Here is a 27,980-nt window from a genome sequence, read left to right as displayed (position 1 = left end):
ACAGCCTGTGCTCAGACAGTGGACGACACTGTGGGTTCTGGAAACCCACACTGCCACTTTTATCTGACTGGAAATTTTCTATGGTGTTTTGTGTGCTTCCGATAAACAATATTTTCATTTCCTTAAATAAAAAAAAATGACCATTTTAGTGCAAATGTCATTTGAAAAGTCGGTTAGCAGGTTAAGCTAGCTATCACCAGCATTTGTATTGCCTGTGATTGAGCAACCTCACCCACGCATCTTACTGCTGAGCACTCATTTGTACTACATGGTAATACATAAGACATGTTATGGTAGGTCTTCTTTACCTGCAGATAGAAGAACAAGATACTCAATTTTGAAATTTTTAGATTCTGTCTCACAGCCATGGCACAATCAGTAGCACGTCTCATTTCCTTGAGGCTTACACTGGTACAGCTGGAACACGAGGCCATTGAGCGTGCTGAGGCAAAGACATGCTCCACCACAGTGCACGAGGGAGGAGCAACCAGAAAGCCGAATGATCCACTTGCTGGCAAATAGAGCTCCCAGCCTGCAGCTTGGCCTTCCTCACAAAAGTTCGCATGCATAGAGTTTAAACCCACGCGCGTTCAACCCTAAATCAAGTTCAACGGCCCAGTCAGCCGTCACCATGCATGTGCACTCAAGTTTGATTCAAGAACAGTGGCTCGCCATATGGAAATAGGTCTCCATGTTCACAAAGCAGGCTTTGGCACATAGCAGGAAATTACATGTGCCTCATGTTTTGCACGGAAATAGCCAGGAGTAACTTTGCAGTTTGCATGCTGCAACTCAGCGACGTGTGGTAGAGGTACAATGGGAAAACTTGGTGTTTGTTGTGCACGTTACGTAACAAACAGTTCATTGCTGCCGCACTCAAAATAGGGGCACGGAATGCATGCCATTCTTTGCAGTTTGCAAGCAGTCTTGAGCCAAAGGTTTTTGTAGATCGTAATCAAAATGAGTGCTTCAAGGATGAAATTGGGCAGACTACCTAGCGAAAATGAAATGGCAGTGTTCCAAGCTATGCCACAGCGTGATCTGCACTATGCAATTGTACTGACTTGAATTTGCCCGCTGCTACAACTGAATAGTGGACAGAAGCACACCGTTATACCTATTATACTGAATGGGTGTACTGTGTGATATCATAGCCTTTCACTACAGCATCCCTCATAGCCTGAGCTGCTTTGGGATGTTAAATCCACGTAAACCATTACACTGAACGCATGAGAAAATTACTTTGTGAGATACATCAGACTTTGAAGAACAGCAATCAGAAGTGTCTGAAGTGTTAATCGGAAGTATCCGGGCAGAAAAATGTGCTGGGTCCGTCTGCCATACCTTCAGCTGCTGCTTCGTTTTCCTTTTTAGGTAACTGCCTTTGGGAAAAAGAGAGAGGCATTTAAAGTCGAAATTAAACATGCTCACTGCTAGAGTATATATATATTTTATTTTGTTTGCAGAAACGTGGCTGAAAAAACAAAGCTGCTGTCAGTGCCCCAAGGTACGTGCTGCCTTTGTATGTTAACTTGGAGTACCATTTGTACTCCATAATTCTATACTAACAAGTGGTCAGATGTCTTGAAGAAGCTGTTGCGCACTTTGCTGGGAGAGTATTGCTGAAGTTATTGTGTCAGGAATGAGAGGGTGGGTATATCATTTACACACCACTTCTACATTTGGCTTGCAGTCCGGTGGGAGCAGCAGATGTGCTGTACACTCTCAAGACAGACATATAAGCCGATGTGTGATGTTCTGCTGCCTAGCGGTTCTATGGTCTTGCTTGGTGCCATTCATGTTGTTAATTACCAGTTACTTTTGTTGATTTTGGTTTGAAGCCTGCAGAGAGGTCGCCGCTGCGGAGCACCCAAAGCTCCAGTGCCTTGTCTGCTGCGGCAGTGTCTCCAGTGGAGATGGAAGAAGGTTTGGTGGAGCTGCCCAGCAGAGCTGACCTTGAACAATATGCAGACATGCAGGTATTTGAGCTTAGCTTAATTTTAGCTTTTGCACGGTTTGTGAGCAGCCAAGTAGAGTTGTGAGCCGATTTGCCAGATCTAGCTGGGAACATTTCCATGTCTAAATAATTGTGGCAGTTGTGGTAGCGTGTTAGTTCATCGTAGTTTTGGCTTTCACGTGCTGCTGCCGAGCGTTGCACTTTTAGCACGATGGGCAAGCACCTTAATAGCTACGTGGCTGGGAGTTGGCTCTCGAACATGGCAAGCGTGCGGCATGCAGGAAATTGTCTGCATGCAGGAAATTGCGGCATGCAGGAAATTGTCCGAAAAGTGTCTGATGATAGTGCAACCAAAAGGATGCATTGAGAAGCACAAGCTGCAAAAAGCACGCTTTCCGAGGCAAGCCGTGCGAGTTTCCCAAACTGGAAGAAGAGCTGCTCTCTTATGTGATGGAAGTGCGGAACAACGGCTGCGCATTGACAGCGTACATGCTGCGTGGCTTTGTGTGGGATGAGCATGCAACAAATGAACATAGAATAAATGCCACTCATTCCCTGATTTGTGTTTTTTCACTTAAAGCATTTTTTTTTTTCACAAATTGCATGTATGGGCCGCACCCCGAAAATTGACCCTTGAATCTGGAAAAGAAAGTGTGGCCCTTGCACACATTACTGCAGTATTTAAGATTGATAGTACCTTGTTTTCTTATGCAGCCATTCTAGAGTTTGCTTGCACTACAGAATAGTGGCACTGGAAGTTTTACCTGTCATGAAACATTTGGGGGCACATAAGGAATATGTTCACTGCTTGCTGTATGACCACAACTCAGTGGCTTTGCATGCTGTGAATGTACCAGCTGATTTATACTGCCCTGCACTGGTCCTCCTTGTTCTCCAGGGAGGGGGGGTTGGGGATTGGCTTTGGCAAATGTTAGCTTTTTCAAGGATTTTATCATGTTCTGATGCAGTGCCGCTTAGAAAAAGGCAAGTGCTTAGGCTAAAGCCATCACACAATGTGATACGCCATGTCTAAGTTCGCAACTGCAATAGTTGTTCTTGCTGCTGCTTTGCTTGCCAAGTGTGCCGGGCTGCAGCCATGTCTTTCTCATTCACTTTGGCTGGAGGAGGTGAGAAGTCCTTGCGCATGAAACCTAGGAGGAGGCTGAGTGAGTGCACATTGGCACCACTTTGAGGGGTACTTATAAGTATGGAGTGCAGCTGGCTCTATGCACAGGTAGAGTGTGAAAGCATGTGGTCCGAACACAAACAGCGTATCACATTGTGTGATCAATTTAAGGAATTTTGTATGCAGCATTAAGGGGGGACAAGGGTCTTAAAACTAACTTTTTATTTGTGGCTAGAATCTGATGAAATTTTGCACACAGATGTGTTTTTCTCTTCTGATTCCAAATATGTAATCATAATTGAGCTAGTGACCTTAAATCTTACAAAGTCTACAATGTAATTATGTAATTTCTTACACACCTTTAATGAACTTTCTCTTTGCATTTTGTTGCTTTTATTTACATGAATTGATAGCCAGAGACTTTCCTTACCCGGTGACATTCTTCGTTTTTGTCTCAAGGCATGTCATCGTGATATACTATGTCAAGAGTAAAAGGTCGCAGTATTTGATTCAACTCGTTAAGCTAATTGTAAATTGCTATTTATGCGTGGTCTGAAAAGAAAAAGTAAGAATGTCATTGGGTCTGGGAATTCTCTGGCTCTCAATTCATGTAATTAAAAGCAACAAAATGCAATGAGAAAGTTCATTAAAGCTGCGTAAGAAATTACCTAATTACACTCTAGAATTTAAGATAACTTTTGATCTAAGATCACCCGCTCAATTAGGACTACATTTTTGGAATCAGAAGAGAAAAATGCATCTGTGCAAAATTTCATTAGATTTGAACCATAAATAAAAAGGTCAGTTTTAAGACCCTCGTCCCCCCTTAAAGCACCTTAAAGTGTAATCATGAACTTAATTTGCAAGGTAGCAAAATATTTTGCATATTACTGTGTCCTGAATGTTTTTTTCACCACAGTTAACTTTGGTATTAAGCTGTGTATACATGATTCACGGGGGTATGAACATCACTGTTTCTTTGCTACATCTGCAGGAGAGCCCAGCTGTTCAAGTCGAGGACACTCGTGAAAATCTGCCGCCATTGCTCGTAAACTTGAATGGGAAGGTAAGACTCCATTGTTGCTATTCAGGTGGAAAGCCAGGAATTTCTCCAGCTGTACCAGTGAGACAAAGCAACCGAGGTACAAGGATGTGCTCTAATGCAGTTATCATTTCATGAAGTTTATGCTCAGAGATGTTATCAACGAGTTCAAAGCTACTTGAAAGTCCACAGTTAACTTTGGTAATATGCAGTGTATACATGATTCACGGGGGTATAAACATCACTGTTTCTTTGCTACATCTGCAGGAGAGCCCAGCTGTTCAAGTCGATGACACTCGTGAAAATCTGCCGCCATTGCTCGTAAACTTGAATGGGAAGGTAAGACTCCATTGTTGCTATTCAGGTGGAAAGCCAGGAATTTCTCCGGCTGTACCAGTGAGACAAAGCAACCGAGGTACAAGGATGTGCTCTAATGCAGTTGTTATCACTTCATGAAGTTTACGCTCAGAGATGTTATCAATCAGTTCAAAGCTACCTGAAGATGCCATAGTGAAGGGCTTCGGAAATTTTGACCACCTGGGGCTCTTAGCTTGCACCGATATCGCACAGTACACGTGCCTCTAGAATTTTGCCTCCATCAAAATTCGACCACCGCGACCGGGATCGAAGCGGTGTCTTTCGGGTCAGCTGCCGAGCACCATAACCACTGCGCCACCGCGGCACCTGAGGTACAGGTGAGCGGTGAGGTAATTTGAAAGTGAGTAAGTTGAGGACAACGCAGCAAGCTATGGACAGAAAAATGATAGGTGTAAGGTTAAGAGATTGGAAGAGGGCGGAGTGGGTGAAGGAACAAACGTGGGTTGATTACATCCTAGTTGAAATCAAGAGGAAGTGGTGGTGGGCTTGGGCAGGGCATGTAATGCGAAGGCAAGATAACCGCTGGTCCTTAAGGGTAACGGAGTGGATTCCAAGAGAAGGCAAGCGTAGCAAGGGGCGGCAGAAAGTTAGGCGGGCGGATGAGGTTAAGAAATTTGCGGGAATATGGTGGCCGCGCCTGGCGAAGGACAGGGTTAATTGGAGAGACATGGGAGAGGCCTTTGCCGTGCAGTGGGCATAGTCAGGCTGATGATGATGAATACAGCAAAATCTCTTAATTAGATTCTGACAGGACCATGAAAAATTGTTGGATTAACGGAATGTTGAAATATCTAATGAACAACAAACATGACATTTGCTTAAGCATGACATAGCCTTATTTAGTGGAAAACTGTGTAATGATTGTCTGCTTTTTGGCTGAAATATGAGTGGCTACAATAGCCGTAGGTGCAGCCAGATGCTCCGTGGCATGCACACTATGAGGAGCTTATCCGCAAAAGTCCTCCAGCATGGACAAAACTTCTATGGGTTCTTAAGCCGTGCACCGCAATGGTTGTAGCCGCTCATCACAGCCTTTGTCTTCTGAAGTGTTGTCAGCGCCCAGAACTTCTGCAACTATTTTGTCCGCGGTTATAGCTGACCGGTGACCATGACACTGTCATCGATAGCCACGTAATCAGTGTGCCGCATGGTATAAGGCAAGGAAAACTATTGTTGTCTTCCTCTGTGGGTGCGTCAGCTGTTTCAGCTGGCAGTTCTGCTGAACAGCAGTCAGGTTGCTCAAAACTATTGTGTCAGAAGCAGTTGGCAATAGTCTCCACGGGCGTGTTGGCCCATTCATAAACTAGAAGATCGCTTCATCAGTGTAAGCTCCTTCCCTATACGCACTCTTGAAAGTCAGATTGTGCCATCCCCTGAAGCGAGCAAGCCAGTATTTGAAGCCTTAAAAGAATCGGTTTTCATTGAAATGGCCTAATTTGTTTTCCACAAGTGATGGTGACAACTGCTGTTGGCTAACCTAAAGCATTGCTAGGCAAGGCCTTCTTGTTCCGGAAGGGGCAATTGTGGATTAATATTTAAAGGGGTTGTGAAATGGAATAAAATTTGCTGGTGCTTATGAGAGTAGCTGTTGCAGTTCTTTTAAGGAAGCAATAACAGCACAAAATTGTAGCAAGGACAAAAAATTATCTGAGCTGAAGGAATGAATAGAGTACACCATAAAACACTAACTTCAGCCACCTCATGCCCAGCAAAGGGTGCTAAACCTCAATGACTGTTTCACCCTTTGGTTGCACCAAGTAGCTGTGTTGCAGCTGCTTTGAGCTTTCACTCCTTTGATGAAAAGAGATGCCTTTGCTGGAAAAAGCCTTAGAGGAGTGTCATGTGAATGGGTATAACACTGTACTGTTGTGTTCATTTCCTTTCTGTCCACAGTTTCTTTTGCGAGCTGGAGGCCAGTCCCAAGATTAGCAGAATGCTATCCTCTCAGCACCCTATAAATCAACGTTATACTTAAGATACTGCAGCACGAGGGCCAACAGTGCACTAGTTTGGTTGCTTGTGGCAGCTAAGAAGCACACATCGCACTAGCCCACTGCTACAGCTTTTTCCTGTCATGAGAGCTAGGGTGCCATATTGCTAGCCACTAAAACAAACCTCTTTTTTTATTGCAGGTTCACATTGGCAATGGGTTCTTCATTGATGCAGCGAGATGGCAGTGGCTGCTGGGGCGCAACAAGGATTCGCTCTTCTGCAAAGAGCTGGCAAAACTGTTGTGGGGCGTGCCTGCACTTCGCGGCAGGAGCGTTACCGGCGCTCCCTGCCGCCGCTACCTCAACACCGGAGGGGCTGTGGAGAAGCCGGCTCTAAGCCCCAAGAAGCTGCAGGCTGTTGGCTGTAAGTTTCCTACTGATTCCTTTGAAGTAACTGAAAAAAATTTATGTATTTTATTCTAGTGCAGCCTACATAAACTGTATTATTTATGGTTTATTCTAAAACCATTGGCTGGGACCGAGCAGGCAGTTAGAATTAGCCGGATTTCTGAATTAACGGCTTGGGTCGAATCAATGAGCTTTTACTGTATACATTCACTGTTTCCAAAACTGAAATTAATAGAATTATTATTATTTCAGATGCATTTGATGCATACCTCGAGAAAATGGGTAGATCTGCTGAAACTGGAAACCTGGATGCAGAAGCCCGGCGAAAAAAACTCAACAGATATCTGGCAGACATGCTGCGAGACCTGAAATAAAGTGGTGCAAATGAATTTCTTTCCTTGCCTGTTAGTCGGCATGGCACCTTACTATTTTCACATGTCTTTAGACCTACAAACTATCAGCGTGTTCTGGATAAAGTGCTTTAAATGAATGGAAGATAGGTGTATACAGCGTCACGTGGCATTTTCATGTGTCCCACATTCTCTTATGCCACATATGCAACATTTCCAGCAATGCCGTTTCCTCGAATGCCACATTCCCTCGTATGTCGCGTATCGGCATATACCCCATATGCCACATATCCGCGTATACCTCATATTCTGCGTATGACACGTATACGTATGCCTCATATGTCTCGTATCCGCGTATACCCCATATTCTGCGTATGACACATATACGTATGCCTCATATGTCTCGTATCCGCGTATACCCCATATGCCACGTATCCACGTATGCTGCGTATGACACGTATGCTGCGTATGACACGTATGCTGCGTATGATGCGTATGACTCGTATAACACGTAAGACACATATTCCATAATCTCGTATGAACCAGACACATATGACACATATATACGAGATTTTTCGATAGGGACATGGGCAGGAAAAAAATGACACCATCCCGGCTGGTGGCACCTAGCATCTTAATGCACATCGGTCGTTCTGAGCTGTTTTTTGAGTAGATTCTTCAGTAAAAAATATTGCAGTAGAAGGAAACTGTCGGTTCCAAGATAATAGCCGCCAAAATACTGCGCTATGTTCCTTAAAGTTGAAGTAATATGTATACGTTTCTATACATTACACAATACGGCTTCCAGGTAAATGCGTCTGTAACTCGGCAAACTATGATCGTGCGGTAAGTATAGGCACTGATAAAAGGCGCGCTAGCGAGCAAGCGGGTCCAGCATGGGCACAAGCGCAGAGGACGTCAGCTGCCAAGGTAAGTTCTCCGGAATTCATGCAAAAGTGCAAGTGGGCAAGCATAGATGACGTCGCTGCTTTTATCGCTGCACGCGCAGCCTGAAGGCCTAGACGCAGAGGGGAAGAGAGGAGCAGGAGAGGTGAGGCAGTCAGCAGCTAAAGTGGATTCTCCGCAATGCACAAGTGCACGTGGGGAGCCCTGAAAATATGGCGATGTTTTTGTAGAAGCACGCGGAGCCTAAGTGCCTGGAGGTAGGGGAGGCGATGAGCAGAAAGGCAGAGGCAGTCAGCAAACAAAGTGGATTCTCCGCAGTGCATAATTGCACGTGGGGAGCCCTGAAAATATGGCGATGTTTTTGTAGAAGCAAGCGGAGCCTAAGTGCCTGGAGGTACGGGAGGCGATGAGCAGAACGGCAGAGGCAGTCAGCAAAGTGGATTCTCCGCAGTACATAATTGCACGTGGGGAGCCCTGAAAATATGTCAATGTTTTTGTAGAAGCACGCGGAGCCTAAGTGCCTGGAGGTACGGGAGGCGATGAGCAGAAAGGCAGAGGCAGTCAGCAAACAAAGTGGATTCTCCGAAGTGCATAATTGCGCGTGGAGAGCCATGAAAATATGGCAATGTTTTTCTACAAGCACGAGGATAATAAGTGCCTGGCGGTAGGGGATGCGAAGAGCAGAAAGGCAGAGGCAGTCAGCAACCAAAGTGGATTCTCCGCAATGCATAAGTGCACGTGGGGAGATATGAAAATAGGGCAATGTTTTTCTACAAGCACGAGGATAATAAGTGCCTGGCGGTAGGGGATGCGAAGAGCAGAAAGGCAGAGGCAGTCAGCAACCAAAGTGGATTCTCCGCAATGCATAAGTGCATGTGGGGAGATATGAAAATAGGGCAATGTTTTTCTACAAGCACGAGGAGAATAGGTGCCTGGCGGTAGGGGATGCGAAGAGCAGAAAGGCAGAGGCAGTCAGCAACCAAAGTGGATTCTCCGCAATGCATAAGTGCACGTGGGGAGATATGAAAATAGGGCAATGTTTTTCTACAAGCACGAGGAGAATAGGTGCCTGGCGGTAGGGGATGCGAAGAGCAGAAAGGCAGAGGCAGTCAGCAACCAAAGTGGATTCTCCGCAATGCATAAGTGCACGTGGGGAGATATGAAAATAGGGCAATGTTTTTCTACAAGCACGAGGATAATAAGTGCCTGGCGGTAGGGGATGCGAAGAGCAGAAAGGCAGAGGCAGTCAGCAACCAAAGTGGATTCTCCGCAATGCATAAGTGCACGTGGGGAGATATGAAAATAGGGCAATGTTTTTCTACAAGCACGAGGAGAATAGGTGCCTGGCGGTAGGGGATGCGAAGAGCAGAAAGGCAGAGGCAGTCAGCAACCAAAGTGGATTCTCCGCAATGCATAAGTGCACGTGGGGAGATATGAAAATAGGGCAATGTTTTTCTACAAGCACGAGGATAATAAGTGCCTGGCGGTAGGGGATGCGAAGAGCAGAAAGGCAGAGGCAGTCAGCAGCCAAAGTGGGTTCTCCGCAATGCATAAGTGCACGTGGGGAGCCATGAAAATATGGCATGTTTTTGTACACGCACGCGGAGCCTAAGTGCCTGGAGGTAGGGGATGCGAAGAGCAGAAAGGCAAAGGTAATCAGCAGAGATAGTGGATTATCCGCAATGCATAAGCGCACGTGGGGAGCCACGAAAATATGGCAATGTTTTTCTACCAGCACAAGGAGCCTAAGTTTCTGGAGGTAGAGGATGCAAAGAGCAGAAAGGCAGAGGCAGTCAGCAGCCAAAGTGGATTCTCCGCAATGCATAAGTGCACGTGCGGAAGCATAAAAAAATTATCTGCCATCACTGCCTGAGTGCTCGATTTCAGAGCGCCAGCTACGGGAGCTTCAGGAGTTTTCATAGATATGCTTAGCAAACGTGGAGAAGACGAAATCCAAACACCCAGGTATGTTTCCTTTCCAGAAATAACCCTTCTAAGTCACAAAGCTGCGCCATCTACCACATATTTTGCACTATACTATTGCGATTTACAGCTACCTTCGTAATATACGGTATAGGTTGGTTGGTTTATGGGGTTTAACGTCCCAAAGCGACAAAGGCTATGAGAGACGCCGTAGTGGAGGGGTCCGGAAATTTCGACCACCTGGGGTTCTTTAATGTGCACTGACATCGCACAGTACACGTGCCTCGAATTTCTCCTCCAAAGAAATTCAAGCGCCGCGGCCGAATATACGGTATATTTTCTCGTTATAACAGTTAATGAACTTAACGCGTGAACCACAACCCGATGAATTGTTTGACGCCATTCGGAACCCCCTGCGACAAACGATTCGGCCGTAATGGCCCTCTGAAGGTCCTCGGAGTGTGCGGTTTGGAGGCGGAGAAGGTCGTCTTTGCGAATCCCACACAAAATTTGGGCTTCATCTCAATTAGAAATTTTGTCCTCCCGAACATACAAAGTTCGGTTTGGTTTATGGGGGGTTAACGTCCGAAAGCGACTCAGGCTATGAGAGCCGCCGCAGTGAAGGGCTCCGGAGATTTCGGCCCCCTGGGTTTAACGTGCACTGATAACGCACTGTACAAGGACCTCTAAAATTTCGCCTCCATCGAAATTTGACCGCCGTGGCTGAATCGAGCCCGCGTCTTTCGGGTAAGCGGCAGGGCAATTGTAATCGCTGGACGAAGATAAGTCCGTGGCCGTCAATATTCGGTTTGAGGTGTTTCTTTTTTTTTCGACCGCGGCTTTCCACGCAAAAGCGCATGCTGTATAAGGAGTTTTACGAAACGGGTACAGACGCGACTCTGCTGATGTCTTAACACGCTGTGTGCTGTGAGTGATTATTTTTAAAATATCAGGAGCGTCACAGAATCAGAGGCAATGGCCCAGACAACACTAAAGCAACGAAAACGCTGGCCAAAACTAGCCCGAGCGCATACGATTCTTCGACGGATACTTCCGAGCTGCTCGTGGAAGCCTGCTGTTCGTCCATGCTGTTGCTAGTCGGGCTCATAGGTTCATTCGTACCAAGGCCGCTAGGAATTGTAACTCTTCAGGACAAGGAATGAGGGGGCAGAAATGAAAAGTTGTGAAGTGCATAACGCCACCCTTCACCTATCCTTTCTTCTGTGGTCCCCCACTTCTTCCCCTCTCCCTGTCCTCTCCCTGCCCTTTTATTCCCACTAACCGCACCTCAGGTGATTCAGGTTTCGATGGCAGATGCATTTTCATGCAAATCGTAATACCACGGGGGGGGGGGTCCCTTTTCGATGGTGGCTATACTGGCACATATATAACGGATAGAAAGTATAGGTATGAGTTAAGGCGCTACTCGCCCACTGTTATTATGTGACAGTGTGTGCACATAGTTACTGTTTCGGTCAATTTGACCTTCGGTGCAGACAGACGCGTCCTTGACAAACGTAAGAGCTAAAGCTCTTAAAAATGTCATTGCTCAGAGCATGGTATGAAGGAAGGAAAAAAATTAGGAGAGGCCGTTAGGTCACATTATTTGAAGTTAGACGTGAGTGCTCCCTCTGGTTTGTTGGCGTCGTCTCCGCGCGCTGGCGCATGCGCAGCAGATAATGCAAGAGACTGCGCCACTGCGGCCAACGTGACTATTGCTGCGCCGTCGGCAAAAAACTCCCAGTACTCCTTGTGAAAACACGTGACTTCCGGCATATTTTTGGCGTACAGCTCGGATAGTGAGGGCAGGGGTGGGTGACATTTCCTATGCAATCCAGCGGCCGCGAATTACAGACGCTGGCGCCAGTTCTTCCTTCAGTTACCTTCATAGCGGTTGGCGGATGAATAACGGCTTATCAATCCCCATGACAACGGATAACCGAAACACGTGGGCGAGGGGGGTGTTCGCATCGCATATACCATGGAGGAAGAAGGAAAGCTCAGGAGCCCTCGCTATCCGAGCTGCACGCCAAAAAGCGTGCCGGAAGTCACGCGCTTTCGCAAGGACTACTTGGAGATTTCGGCCGACGGCGCAGCAAATAGTAACGCGAGGAGCAGTGGCGTCGTCTGCTAGATTTTCTTGTGCGCATACGCAAGGGCGCTGAAACGGCAGCCAACTAGCGGCGGAAGCAGTGGGGAGCGGCGCCAAAAAATGTGGCGAAACCGCCTACCCTGAGTTTCTTCATTCTCCGATGGCATCTAGTTTACCCGTGGACAAGTCTAAAATCAGGCCCGCTAGGGCAGGTGGGCCGATGTTTCCCTGTCCACCTACTCTGCCGCAGTCACGCGCTAGAGGTTTTCGCACACCATTTCTTTGTGTGTTGTGGCAGGTTAAAAGTGGTTGCGCTGGTGGTCAGCAGTGGTAAGTGCAGCGCTGAGCCAATGTACGGAGAACAAAAAATATTTTTCATTGTTTTATTTACGCGCATGGACTTCAGGTTATTTTAAGTCTAAAATGGATGTATCTCAATATACATTACACGTCTATGTTACACCATTCCCTAAAATACAGATAACATTTGACCGCGCACCAGAGGCGTTAAGCTTCTGCCAAACGGCGCAGCTCATATTTTAAGTACATCAGTTCGTGCATCATTCAAGCAATACGTGTGCAATCATTCCGTGCATACTGTTCATGCGATACATAGCAATCATTTTCTGCACAGTGATTGCACACAATTTAATGCGCGCACTATGTACCTTAGCATCGTAGATTACTGAAAAAAATTGTATAGTGTTCACGTAAACCCGTGAAGGCAAACCGCTATCACGCAATGGCCTTCACAGTCCATGGCAATATATGGAACACCAATAGAATTCACTTAGCATACACTTGAACTATCAGTTCCCAGGATGTGCCGAATCAAATCATAGCAGTGAGTAAATCATAGTTTATGATCCACGGCGTGAAAATGAGCAGTGGCTCCCGAGAAAGCGAGCGCAGGTAGGGGTTCCCGTCATATCTCTGCGGGTCTCGCTGCAATATTCGCAGTGTCAGTTTCCAAGGTCGCGAGCCCAAAGCCAAACACCACCGTAGCTGTCGCGGCACCGACATCACTAACACACGAAGGAATGCGACGCCAAAGTGTCTGTGACCGGCGCCACAAAGCAGGCGACAGCGCCCTAGATAACGTTACTGGGGGAGTTCACGAAACACGAAAACCATATGAGATGGTAACAACTGCCGCTGTGGTCAGAAATACAAAAGGGATAGAGATAGCTCTTTTAAAATTGGTTTTGGAATGGCGGAATATCTGTCTCACATATCTCGATGACCCCCTCAACCGCGACTAAGGAAAGAGGAAGTTGGGAGTGAAAGAAAAGAGAAAGAAAGAGGTGCCGTAGTCGCTTCAGCAACTTCCTGTGGTTAAACCTCGCTCTATTACAAACTTTAGCGCCGTTGCCTTGTCCAGTTGCGATCATAGCTATTGGCGGACCAGTTACGGCTTCAGAGAAGGTTTTTCCAATTAGCCGGGAAGGAAGTTGCTCGCGCTTTCCTCCCCCTGGCAAGGGCCTCTCCTCAGCTTCCCTTCCCCACGAACCACGTGGAGCCTGTGGGCCTCGAGGCAGGCGACGGCAAGGGCAAAGCGCAGAGGCAATAGGAGGCCGCGGCGGTTTCATCGCAGCACACACGTGCAAGGGGGCTAAGGATTCGACAACGAGGACAGTAGGAAGGGCGATTCCCCACCGGATGCAGGAGTGCATGCGTTAGAGATTTCTTTCCCGCCAAGACAATATATAAGCGAAATAACTAACGATGTTTCATTGCATATGTTGAAGAGCAACATGTTTGATGGTTAAAGTGTCCACCGAGATATCTGAGACAGATCCTACGCCATTTCCTTTCCTCAAAGACGAATTTACCAACCTGTGTGATCTGCTTGAAACCATGCAACGACTTCAATACTCCCATACCTTCCACAGTGGCTCATTCATTAGGACGCTCGGCTACTGAGCCGGAATACCCGGGTTCAAACCCGATCGCGGCGTCAACATTTGGATGCGATATCAGTGCACGTTAAAGAACCCCAGGTGGTCGAAGTTAATCCGGAGCTCTCCACTGCGGCACCTCTTTCTTCATTTCTTCTTTCACTCCCTCCTTTATCCTTTACCTTACGGGTGCGGTTCCGGTGCCCACCGAGATATTTGAAACAGTTACTGAGCCATTTGCGTTCCTCAAAAACCAATTTCAATGCTCCTCCTACGATTCCAAAGCTTTCAGTCACCGTGATTTCAGTGCATGGATGGATTCGGTGTGGTGTCAGGAGCAGTAAATACACAAAAAAATTGTGAGGAAAAGAAAGGAAAGAAAAGGTGCAGCAGCTGGCTCACTCTCAAGGGACCGCTCAACCACGCCGTCGGGGAAGGTATGTAGTGTAAGAGGGAAGAGAAAAGGAGGTGCCGTAGAGTATGACTCCGGATTAACAGAGACAACCTAAGGACCGGTAACTGATATGGAGTGAGATCGTACACAGAACGTGAAACTTTTGCACTCTGCCTCCATCAAAATGGGGGCGCTGCACTGACATCGCACAGTACACTGGCCTCTAGAATTTCGCCTTCATCGTTGCACACAACAAAAAAGCAACAAAAACACTGGCAAAAAGTAGCCCGAGCGCTTACGATTCTTCGACGGATTCTTCCGAGCTGCTCGTTGAAGTCTGCTGTTCGTCCATGCCGCTGCGAGTCGCGCTCACGGGTTCCGTCGTGCCAAGAGCGCTGCGAATCGTGACGTTCCAGGGTGAGGAATAAGGAGGCAAAATAACCAAAAGATGTAATGCATGTGCTATCAGAAAGGCATGAAGGGCGGATTTGAGCAAAAGAGCTGCAGTCCCACCTTTCCACTCTCAAACAAGAAATTCAGTTTAGAAAGACCCCATTAGGCCACTGGCGTACTTGGGTGGGGGGGGGGGGATGGATGGGGGGGGGACAGGGGGCGGCACATCTTCCAGCGAGGACTTTTCTTTGGTATATTTATACAAATTCTATTTTTCTTTGGCGAAGTCCACGAAATACACAGCGCTAATAAGTACCCCCCACCCCCCCCTTCCATTTTTTTTTCTTCGCAGATAAGTCAAGCAATGTATTTTGACAATAAACCGCCCCTCCAAAAGTGACCTACAAATGAAAATGAAAATTAAATGGCGTAGTTAGTGGCTCACTTCTTTGTGGACTCCTCAACCGCGCCGTAAGGGAACGGAGGAAAATGGGAGTAAAATAAGAAAAAATCTTCCACCGACACTGCCTCAGTGTTCAACTTAAAAGCGTTAATTACAGGAGCTTCAAGTGTTTGCGTCGGTGTTATCAGCAAAGGTGATGAAGACCAAATCCAAACATCCACGGATCTTTCCTTTCCAGAAACCTCCCTTCTAAGAGACAAGCAACGCCCTCTACCTCAAGGATTTTTCATTACTGTTGCGATATAAGCCACCTACCTTATGTCCTTGATATGTCTTTGTAATATCAGCTAATAAATTTCTAAGACATATGCTTCACAACACGACAAATCGTTTGACACCATCCTGAACCCCCTGTGACAACCGGTTCAGCCATAATGGCCGTCTGAAGGTCTTCGGAATGCAAAGTTTGGGGGCGGGAAAGGTTGTAGTTGCCAATCCCGCACATATTTTGAGCTGCATCTCAATTACTAATATTATCCTCAGGAACGTGCCAAGTCATTTGACATCGCTTGAAACATTCTGCGCCAAAAGCGCGGCCCCCAAACTTTATGCAAATGTTCGCTATAGTGGCACATATATAACGGATCAAAACTATAGGTACAAATTAGACGTGCACAGAGGAGGAATCTGAACTCGTATTTCTACAGCTGGAACTTGATCTACACGTTCTGAGCGTTCTTGGAAACTTCGAATTATTGCTCTGGCGGCCGATTTCTCTAATTTGAACCGGATTAACGTCGGGCTATCGCCTTTTCATTAATTCCTTTAACGCTGTAAAGATCCTGCGCACGCTGTCATCAGCGATCAGAAATTGACATCCTGTCCAGCGAATCGGTCTCTGTGCCAGTCCAGCCCAGTAGTTGATACGCATGGTATAAATATCCTTAAAGAAGTGGCTATGTTGCCAGCAGCCGGCAGAATACCCGAAAATGAGGATGCCAGCCGTGTCGTCTTATTGGCTCGCTGGCGTCACGTGACGTGCGCAGCTAATGTAAGGAGCACGAATACATTGCTACGTTCCTCAAGGCCAAAGCCTTTAACAGCTCACATTCGCTGCCACGACTGTCCGTCCGTTCATTACATATTGAAGTGAAAGTCATAGCTAGTCGTTAGTAGTCCAAGTCACGACTAACTAGTCAATAACCAGTGATCGACTAATTACTCATGACTAGTTAGTCGTTAACCAAGCATATCTAGTTGATCAATCGTGACTAGTTAGTCATCAAGAAATTAGTCATGACTAACTAACCACTAACGAGTCATTACTAGTTAATCATTAACCAGGCATGACTAGTTACTCATCAGATACATAAACAGTAGCAGCCAAAGTTGCATGGACAGGCTTTCGCCTCGAGGATTTCAGATCGTCAAAGTGCATGGAGCCCCTAACGAAGGCACCATCTCCTTTGTTCGTTCCCCTTCTTCTCATCCCTCCCCTCACGGTGCAGTTGGGGTATCCGCCAAGAAGTCAGGCAGTACGCATTTGCCTTTCCTGAGGAATGGTTGCAGTTTAGCTCAGCTAAGGGTGGTTTAGCGAAAAATTTCCTTTCGACGGGCGCTCCGAATTTCTGTCTTTTGCGTCCCCAAAAGCCGTACAAATCCACCGTCGCAGAACTGATGGAACGTAGCACTGTATTCGTGCTTCTTACCTTTGCTGCGCATGTCTCGTGACACCAGCGAGCCAATAAGACGACGCGGCCGGCATACTCTTCGGCTATTCCGCTGGCTTCCGGCAACATAGCCATTTCCTTGTACTGACATCACACAGCACACGGGCTTCTTGAATTTCGCCTCCATCGCCACACACAACACGAAAGCAACGAAAAGATTGGCCAAAAGTAGCCTGGGCGCTTACGAATCTTCCACACATTCTTCCGAGCTGCTCGTGGCAGCCTGCTGCTTGTCCATGCCGTTGCGAGTCGCTCTCAGCAGTTCCTTCGCGCCAAGAGCGCTGCGAAATGCAACGTTGCAGGTTGAGGAATAACGAGACAAAGTAATGAAAAGATGCAATGCACGCGCTATCGCACAAGGCACGCAGGGCGGATTTAAATTAAAGAGGTGCAGTAAAAGGTAAAAAATCGCTCAATGATTACGATAAACGGTACTGCGAAACTTGAGCGCATTTGTCGATGTATTTGAACGATACTCGATAGCATAACGAAAATGCAATGCCAAACGGCGGCGGCGGCGTTTGGCCACGGAAAATGTTTATTGACAAACAATGAAGAAGGGGAAAACCCCAACCTCTCTCCTCCCCTGTCACATGGGACGAGGCAACCCTAAGGAGGCTGCCCTTACAGGACAAGGGACAGCCCTTGGAGGGCCATCTGCTTCCGGGCGTCGGTAATTATCCGGCGCTGATCAGCAGCAACGGAGTTGGCCAGGAGAGCCTCCCTGTATCATTCCGCCGTGGTTGGGGATGAAAGCTGTGGGATGGTAAGACACGTTAGGAGGACGTGAAGAAAGTCTCCCGGTTTCCCGCAGAAGTTACAAGAGGAGAGGAACTGATCGGGCAGCGGGAATGACGGAGAATAGGGTAGGGAACAGTACGGGCGTGGAGTCGGCATCAGTGGGAGGCCTGGGGTAGGCCTACGGAGGGAGCCGGCGGTGCGTAAACGCGCCGGGTATCTCGGTAATGGGTAAGGATATCTCTGAAGGTAAGCAGACGCACATGGGATGGCGGAGGGGGTCCAACTCCGGCCCGTAAATTGAGACCTCGGGCGAGGGAGTGGACCTCCTCGTTACCCGAGAGACATGCGTGTGCGTGCCTCAACCAGCGCTCTCGCCTTAACTCGACCCTCCTCCTCCTTCCTCTTCGCGCTCTCTTCGCTACCGCCGTACTTTCATCCGCTGCTGTGCTTCTCGTTCGCGCTGCCGCTTGCGCTGACGCAGCTCAACTCAGGAAGAAGTAGGGCTCTAAATGATTCCCAGATATCCTACGCGCTAGCCTTGACCATGCCACCATATCTTATATTCCCCAGAGCCCCGAGCCCAGCCCCTGCCGTTACGACATGAACAACTGTTCCGGCTGCAGAAAACCCCTCGTAAAACGCGAACCCAAAGGCTGAGGAACGAGTTCTACGTGGAGACAGTCTGCGCTTGCTGAGCATTAGCAGGGAGCAGCTGCCAATGGTCTGGGTGTCAAATGCACCACTAAAGAGGCGAAAGCGTGCCCGCCGCTTTAGTCTTGCGGGAATTTGGGCCACAGGCTGCCGCCACTGCCAGCCATTGCGTCCTGTCGCCGACTTACGTGCCAGTTCCAGCCATCTGCCACCAGTGCGCCTGGACCGAGCCGTCGAGCGAGGTTCGGTTCACCGCGAGAACCGCGACGTTCGTTGCGAGCACTGGCTCGTGCACGAGGCGAAATCACGGCAGCGCTGTATTTGACGAAGACAAAGAACAAAGCACACGGTGAAAACAACACAACACGCCTTTTTTAAGTTGGTCAAGTGCACAACCCTACAAGCAAGCCGTTCATATACCATGGCAGCTTGATGAATGGCCCTAGTGAAAGTGCTTTCCTTCGCGTCTCTTGTTCTGGTGTCTTGCTGCTGTGCATATAGTGGGTTGGTTGGCTTCAAATGAAGATACGACATACCAACTACGGGGGGTGTCCACGACACAGGCGCTGAATTGCTGGAAACAGGAGCGTTAATAGGGAAATATGAGTAGTAATTGGATATAGGCTGACACACTAAGCCACGCAACGACAGGGGACCTGTTAACAAGGAGATCGAAGACGGGACAATAGCTTTATGTGCAAATTTGAATATAACGCATGTAATGTTTGAAGTTCGCACTGACTGAGGGCGGAGAGGAGAAAGAAAAAAAAAACCTCTAGAATGGGAGACTGTGTTTCCAGAAGGAAGTTTTACATAGCAGAGCCCACACTCTTTGTTGCTTCTTCCAAGCAAAGAAGCGCCAATGGGAAGAACAAAAGCAGTGGACACAGGCAGACCCAACTGGTGGAACGGAATTTCTAGTAGAGGCCCCCTCAAAGAAGAGAGGCGGCGGCAGAACAGCAGGTAGTGATCCATTGTCCCAGGTTCGGCTGAAAATGGGCACAGTGGGGAAGCCGCCAGACGAGATCTGTGAAAGTAGAAATTTAGCAGAGGTAACCAGCAACCCAAAAGCGTGAAAGAGGCCTCCAGTCTCTGCGGGCGCCAGTTTTTGCTACTCCAAGGATTCAGCACATGCTGATATCCGGGAGATGATGTAAGAGCCGAGGCAGCAAATTCCTGAAATGTTGTGTAGCTGCGGAAACCTCAGCGCTGCTGTGTATGCAGAATTTGGCAGGGCAGCAACAATTGGGCCGCAGGGAGAGACCCTTGCTAAGGAATCTGCAACCTGATTAAATGAAACCCCTTGTGCCCCGGTACCCAAAGCAACTGTACAGTATTTAGACGGAGCGCGATCAGGAACTTGAAAAGACGCGTAATCCCCGAGACTCAAGAGTATAAATTGATGTACAAGATGCTGTAACGAGAAAGCTAAGGCGCATTGCAGGAAAGCCGCAGAGCATTTTAGGACTCCTAGTAGGCCAGAGTCACCGCACCATACGTTCTTTCGCTGCTGGACGACGCGCAGCCTCTCGCCTACTTTCCTCCCGCAAGGCCTGTCTGGCGGCTTGCACGGCTTCAGAAGGCGACGCCCTAAGCCACATCCTTTGCAACAGAGCGGCTGGTGCTGTCGTTAACTGGCGTACCATAGCGCCCGCAAGCTTCTCTTTGAGATTAGCCTTTCTTTTTTCTTATGACATCGCGTACACCAAAGGCATTGGAGCACTATAGTCTGTCGAATACGTCCATTTTTGTCCTTCTTCCTGTTAGCCCCATGCTCTGCGATATCGGATGGCATTGAGTAATTTCATCTACAGTATTGTAAATGCCCATGTTTAGTAATATTTCTAAAAATTGCTGCACAAGGGGTCACTTTAAGGATATGGCAATTTAAAACGTATATAAATGCAGTCAAATTCAGCGACATGTTTCTAAATTCGTACGATCCGCATTGTGCCTTCTGCGGTGAAGTGGCTGACTTATACCGTATGGTATGGGCATGCCACAAAAACCCAACTACACAAAGAATCAATAACCTTGCAACTGAGGACAGATAGGCGACGCCGTCCAGCTCATTCCGAAGGCCGGCATTCGTTGGTGAACCGGGCAAGAACAGCGGCCAAAGCCAAAGGGCTTCTGGAATGAAGGCCCACCGAACCATTTTAAGCTTTAACCGTTTTTCTCTCTCGCTCTCTAGCGACTAGCTACGACACAAAAGCCGCTTGCTCAGATCCTTGTTAATGCGTCACATAAAAGCACCGCCGATATGCGAGACGAAAATAGCCTGATTGCTTTTAAGGAGGTCGAGTGATCTTGTTACGTCATCACAATATGCCTTGATTGGTCGAAAGAGGTCACGTCACCTCGTGACGTCATGATAGCATGTCCGGCGGGTTTTTGTTAGCAACCTGGTTTTTAGACAGCAGTCGTGATGAATAACAATCAAATTCGATGTATATAATTTCGGCACCGGACCACAATGGCGGATATGCGCTACTGCAGCAAGTAGTTCCAATATGACGGCTGATCGACCGACAATTCCAAAGAAACAAGGGGAAAACCTCAAATATCATGCTATCAAATTCCACTTCCATACCAAAAATTATTATATTGCGATCGCGGGAGCTACATAGAATAATACAGTTTGAATACGCACAAAAAGCATGAGATATGTAAAGCAGAACAATAGCTTCATTCATTTCTAGGTAAGGAATTGTTGCTCAAGGGAAACATCAGGCACTACTAGGAACAGCCACAGGTTTGGGAGGCAGATGACTTTCTAGCATGGTATCTGTGATAGACACGTCAATGTGCTGCCATATCCAAGTAGGCTTTCCTGTGTGAAAGCTCGTCTCATTTGGTATTCCAGCTCTAATATATTACCCACAATCATCAACATTGTTCGCACGTTGTGAGTTATGAAATTGTAAATCTTTCTTCCGCTGTGCTGTACATGAATGTTGCACATACACATGACTTGCAAAATAGCGCCCAGCTCTCGCTAGCAGAAATAAAAACTCACCTGGTGTAGCAGCATGCCCGTTGAAAAAAATAAGCCGGTTGAAGCGTCCCGATAGTTTATGCACCTTCATCACCCTCCTAATACCTGCGTAAAACAATGGTTACTGTTTGGTTTATTGGGGTTTAACGTCCCGAAGCAACTCAGGTTATGATGGACGCCGCAGTGAAGGAGTCCGGAAATTTCGACTACCTGGGGTTCTTTAACGTGCTGTGACATCGCACAGCGCACGGGCCTCTAGAATTTCGCCTTCATCGAAATTCAGCCGCCGCGACCGGGATCGAACCCGCGTCTTTGGGGTCAGCAGCCGAGCGCCGTTACGAATCATTAGGTAGCTTGTGTAAGGGTAAAGTACCACCCGACCTTGGGGAGTCAGAAATCCTTCGCATCACCATCCCCTTTTCCGCTCTCGATGAGCCCCGTCGGCAAGACCTTATGCCGGATTCAGGCGGAAGCGGATTAGAGATAGCATGACGCAGAACACACAGAAATACGAAGGAAAAAAAAACAGTTTATTAACATTGCTACAGGCTAAACAATATTAAGGCGACTTCTGCACCAAGACTTCGACCAAGTCCCCGCTTCAGTGAAGCAGTGAGAAGCACAAAATGTCGGCTACAATGGAAAAAGAATGACAAAAAATCTCTGCCTGTTCCGTAACCGAGAGTAGAGTAAGCATGATATGTTTACGGGCCTAATGTCATCTCGGTGGACACCCGAACCGCACCGTTCAGGAAGAGAGGAACGCCACCACCCGTTCAGCGCTATGCCTTGCCATTTGAACGCAAGGTTTTTTAAGTAAAGGAAATGGCGCAGTAATTCTCTGCCATCTCGGTGGACACCCGCACCGCACCGTAATGGAAGGGAGGAACGTCACCACCCGTTCGGCGCGATGCCTTGCCCTATGAACGCAGCGCTTCTGCCCCGGGCCCCTGAGCGCCTGCGCGGCTTTGCTTCGATGCGCGAAGCCCCTAAGAGATCACGTATGACAACGAAGTGTATCGTGGCATTTATGTGCTTTTTGCACGCGTTATTAGAAATCGGAAATTATAATTCCGTGCATTATCAAACGCACAGCGACTGATATCTTGATAAACATTGAGAAGGCACTGGCAGCAGTTATTTTTTGTGACTCCTTTGGAGACCAACCGGCGCTTGCATGCCGGTCGCGTAGGAGGGCTTAGAGAGTCTCGTTAAATCTCGTTAAGTCTTGTACGGTGCCCGGATGTTATCGTTTCAGAGCCCGGATGACTGGAATTCAGTGCCCGGATGAGTGGATTTCAGTGCCCGGATGAGTGGATTTCAGTGCCCGGATGACGCCTCTCGGTCTCGGCGTGACGTCACCACACTGCCGACAACGGGGGCTAAAAGCATTTCATGTTTAAAAGGCGGATTAGAATTAAATAACAAGCACAGGTAACCGGACATGCAACATTGCAGGATATACCGCAGTATGAGCATACGTTTCCCTCAGCCCAACTTCCCCACGACTGAAATAGATGAATCCATATGGAGCATGCTTTCACCGAGGGTATTCTTACGCTCTCAGGCTAAGGATAAAGCACACTTCGCTGCAGCTGTCTTGCATGAAGCCGACATCACAAAGGAAAATAATAATAAAGCAGCGCATCAATACATAGCCAAGGCATTCACAGAAAATGTGTGCAAGCTTTAAGCACGCTATGCAACTATAGTGCACTTACCATGCAAATGCAGCTTATTCCAATGATTCTAAGCTCTCGTCGCTCTTTCCAAGGATTCCAGAAGTGCCTTATAGCTCGACAGACGTGTCTGGGAGATTCCGGGCTCGTATTTTCAAATTGTAATGACGGCAGTCGAAAGGTCAGGAAGAAGGAACACGACTTGCAAACGTAGCTCTTTATTTGGGCTGACTTGCGCCATCAAAAGAACTGAACAGCACGGCAGGGCGTAAGCAGCAGACGTGTTTGTCAGTTGTCGAACTACGAATGCGCGCCGCTCTCTGCATAGTCAAATTTAAAGCCGGCAAAGAAACTTCAAAGTAACCGGTCAAAATCAACTACCGCAATCTGGAAAAACGTAGATTCACTTCGTCATGGCTGTGATCAATTGAGATTAGTCCGGTAGCTTCACGCGTCAAGAACAAAAATGATAACGCCCCATTCAGCGGATTTCAGCGCGAACGAACACTGCAATGATACGTGGCAGTATGATCCGATCGCGCTGCAAGCGGAGGAGCTGCCTTTCACGGCAAACTGCACAGGCAGAAGCGCTGGAAGAGCGCAGGCAGCTGGTCGGAGTCGTTCTCCAGGCTATCCAGAAAACTCCAAGACGTCTCGCTGCTTCACTGCTGCAACTCATTAGCAAAAAGAGCGCCTTCCGCGTCACCAGTGCTTGTCGGGAACTTCTCGGTATCAGCGCGCCCGCCTTTGTCATGATGCCTGCAACCGTCAGAGAATTGTAGTCTCCGACGGCAGCGAGAGAAATTCTTCAACGGAGATTTTCTTTGGTCGCGACAGCGGACAGAGAATGGACCCGGACCTGGAGCTGATCACTGATGCGTCGCAAGAGTAAGTGAAAGGAAGAGCCGAAGACACCCACGAACTGGACGGATTTGACTGCTGCTAGGAATCGTGCCGGCTTTTCGGCAGCGGCGTAAACGCCCGTGGTGTGTCCTGGAGCATTAGGTCTTCGACGCTGCTTACCCCCTCGCTCTAATAACTGCGGTCCTCCATGCTGTCACCTGCGAATCAAAGAACCAGAATTGAGGCTTACAGAGACGCGCACCGCGGAAAATCTTTCACTGCTACTGTGAGTCAGCTATGAATATGTACCGATTAGCACAGAACGAAAGCCTCTTAGTCAGGAGCGTAGTCTAACGAACACGTACGATAAATTGTCAGTCGGTACCCACTCCAAAGCGTTCGCAGACGACTGAGAACTTCTCTCCAAGGCGCGGCCTTTTATAGACCGTTTACAGAGAGCAGTTTTCTTAGTTGACTCTCGCGGCCCCACCGCCGTCGCGACATAAGTGGCCAAGAGGATCTCAGACGACAGCAGCTGGTGCCTGCGGGCTGCTAACTTCGCCGCTGTATCCATCGCTTTGCGGCATCGCTTTGCGGCCAAAATGTGGAAAAGTAGAGGCAAGAAATGTTCCGTGTTCGGTTGCAAGAACTGCGACGCAGATTTGAAAGCTCGGAACAAATCTGTTTGCATAACACACGGGCCTCAACTTCACGCAGATTGTCCGTGTACTAGGCCTTTCGGGATGCACAGATTTCCGCAAGGAGAGAAGAACAAGTTGATTCGACAGCATTAGATCGCTAACCTGCAGAGGAAGGACTTCTACCCCGGCTCATCGGCTAGGGTGAGTACACAGGATGAAAGTGCAGCTCCAGTTGCTCGGGTCGTTTGTTGACGGTACCTGTAACTCCGGCAGCCGTCAGTGATCGCGCCCTCAAGCCGCTATTGAAACGAATTTCTGTACATGGGCTGACGGGAGGTTTTGGTTTGCTAGTATCGTTTCAGTCACCTTGCATTCAATGTTAATGTGAGAGTAGGGTAGTACGACATAGAGCCTGCTGTTTTAATGGTAAATATAATGTCATCTAGGACCGAGCTAAACGGGCTGATGTGCATGTCCGCATTTAGTCGGTGCCTTTCGAGTCGGCTGTGCATTCGCGCTTGAAGCGTAAAACAGTTTCACTGTAAATACCTTAACTCTACCTTCTCGTTTTTAAATATATACGCGAACATGCCTTGCTGGCCGCATTTCATTTTCGCCACAACGGGGAGATGCGAGTGTTTGCGCACGTGAGATAGGATTCGACCAGAAGCTTTCCAGGCATTATGTTGGTATTTTTTTTTGTTAATGAATTTTGGCATCGCACAGCCGATGAACGCTGTTGAGCTATTCTTAAGTGGGTGCAAACGCCGGTTGAAAAATATTTCTTGTGCGCCCCTGTTTATAGAAAACAAAACTTCTCAAATATAAATTGAGAAAATATTATGGTGAAATATTTTTGAAGAGCACAAAGCAGAAGTGCAGTGTCTGGACAGTTGCATGAAATCAACATATTACATGTTTAGTTAGAATGAACATATTACATATTTCCTTGCATTTGTAGTGTTTGACGTAGTCCGCTTGCACTTGTTGTCAGAAGTTAATGTGGCCTTCATACACATGTCTTGCAGGCATGCTCAGTTCATTTCATTGATCGGCGTCCCATTAAAGACAATGCATACCCAACACTGCACCTTGGAACACCGGTATGGCTTTTGGAGTTTGTTCTGAAGTGCAGTTTGTTTACTCTTTTGTATTTTCATACTGTGCAATTCTTTACACTGCTCACCACAAGGGAACAGGGCACGACGGGGGCACGACGTCACAACTTTGGAGCCAGGGGCGTGCTTAACAGCTCAATCTTTGTCATGCAAGGAAAGGGGCATACAGCATTCATCAGGCGAGCAAGATGAAGAGAGTGCTGCAGCTTATGATCACCTGCCCATCAACATTGCAACAGAAGACCTGTCACATAGGTACAGAAAAGTGGTGTGAATTATCCTTTATGGGTTCTCATTTACGTGCTTTTATGCTAGTCTGTCTTGTGTGCAAAACATGCACGTTTGCTTTCACTAATCATATGCACAGTTTAATCCTGTGGTGTGCTACGGATATTGCTGCTTTAGCTGAGAGTGTGCTGCACTTAGCAGTGCTTTCTTCATTCCAAGTGAATTTTGCATCCTTCATGTCGCAAATAAGGTGGTTTTTGTGCCATACAGTGAATGAAGTAAACAAATATGCAGCGATCTCGTCAGCGGGGTAGCACGCCGTCTACCATTTTTGTGCAAATAAGTTTGCCACGGTTAGTGACATCATTTTTTTTTACAATTTCAAGCGTAATATGCACCTTAGAAATAGAAATTAGACCCACAATCGTTCATAAGTTGCATAATTTTATTGTTGCTATGTACATAATAACACCTCTACTAGTATTTTGCACTTGAAGATACATTTTTGGTAGTAGTGCTTCATTTGAGTGGAGAAAAAAGAATAGGGTGTGAAAGAGTTAAGGATTTCAACAGCAGAATCTGTTTACGAATAAAGTTTCTGCTATCATTAGCAGTGTTTAACGGGCTACTGAGAACAACTCTGTATATTGTCGGCCAAGTGTTCGCTCATCATAATCTCTTTGTGATTAGAACACAGTACCTTATCGATAGAGGCCAATTTCAATTTTTCCTCAGTGTCCCTTTAAAGCTTTCAGTACTTCTGCAAGTCGCTACAGGAGTACGATGCAGCCCACATTTATACAGTTAGAACACTCAAGTTATTTCCCTGTAGTGTAACCCTTGCATAGCATGGTCATTTTATCCTGTGTGCCTGTTAGCTCATACCACCGTGCTAAATATTGTCTCGCTTTCCTCCCCATCCTTCGTTGTGCAGGAGAGAAGGAGCTCAGAATCTTGTTGATGGCTGCTTGGCCTGTGGCTGCAGATGCAAGATTGCCAAAACATATGAAAAAGCAACTCGAGTGGAGGAGCCAGCGGCTGTTCGTGACCATGTGTATGCAACCACTCGCACGCAGGCCCCAGTCACTGCAGACAGTGCTTGCCAGACTATCTTCAGTGCATACTCAACTCTTGCACCAAGTCTCTTCCTATTCTTTACAAGTCTGTCAAAAGTAGCATTTGACGAACTGGTTCACACTCTTTCCAATATTGTGAAGAACCCTTTCCCTATGCCCTTTGAGGACCAAATCCTACTTACACTGATGCAGCTGCGTCTTGGCCTCTTGCTTAATGACCTCGCCTTACGTTTTGGTGCATCCGCGGCAGCCATTAGCATGATTTTCTGCTTGATTGTAAAAGAACTTGCAAAGTTCACCAGAGAGTACGTAGTGTTCTGGCTGCCAAGAACAATAATATGGAGTACAGTGCCCAATGTTTTTGAGGAGAATTAATCCCTAACATGCATTGTGGACTATTGCGAAATTTTCATTGACAGACCTGGGCAGCTGCACTGAAGAAATATAACTTAGTTCCTACAAATCGCACAATACGGCCAAAATTCTTCGTCATTGCACCACGTGGGTTTATTAAGTTTATGTCAAAACCGTTAGTGGCCGTGCAAGCGATCGTTTCATCACTTTGGACAGTGGTTTTTTAGGCCACCTGTCGCTTTTGCTTTTTTATCGCTTTTGCTGATAATTTTAATTCGTATTTTACTAGCGGCTTCCAGTTATGGCTTACTGTCCACGCTGAAAACTTGGCTCATCGTACGCAAGGCGTACCGCATTACATCGGGAGGTGCCACGCAACAGCTATAGGTTAAATTCAAAAGTGCTTTTCATAAACGCTAACTTGTTTGCAAACGAGCGCACGTTAAATCTCGCGCTCCTTGCGGGAGGCTTTAAAAAGCTTAAATTCGAAAATCCTTTCCGCAAGCAAGCAAAGGTTCTACTTGATGCAAAGTCGAACAGCAGGAGCTAATACCAGCCGTTCATCCATCGTAAACACATGCCGCGGGTCGCAGCATGATTCCCGCGGCCGATCAGACACAAATAACTAGTTCTCAATATCTGTCAGCGACTGGTTCGCAGGTGTTGGGGATTTTTTGCAGAATGAGGTAGTTACGAGCCAGCTGCAACGAAAGTACATGT

General features: G+C 47.3%; 1 pseudogene; it reads left to right on the top strand.

Moving 5' to 3' along the window:
• The first annotated feature begins 1,916 nt into the window (after window positions 1-1,916).
• LOC149356331 (uncharacterized) lies at window positions 1,917-27,006 on the top strand (annotated as a pseudogene).
• The last annotated feature ends 974 nt before the right edge of the window (window positions 27,007-27,980 follow it).

This window comes from Amblyomma mixtum, chromosome 3 (genome assembly GCF_055824585.1).
Source record: "Amblyomma mixtum isolate Tamu chromosome 3, ASM5582458v1, whole genome shotgun sequence".
Classification (NCBI taxonomy): Eukaryota; Metazoa; Arthropoda; class Arachnida; order Ixodida; family Ixodidae; genus Amblyomma; species Amblyomma mixtum.
Note: the sequence above shows the minus strand (reverse complement) of the source record. Positions and strands in the feature narration are given on the sequence as shown.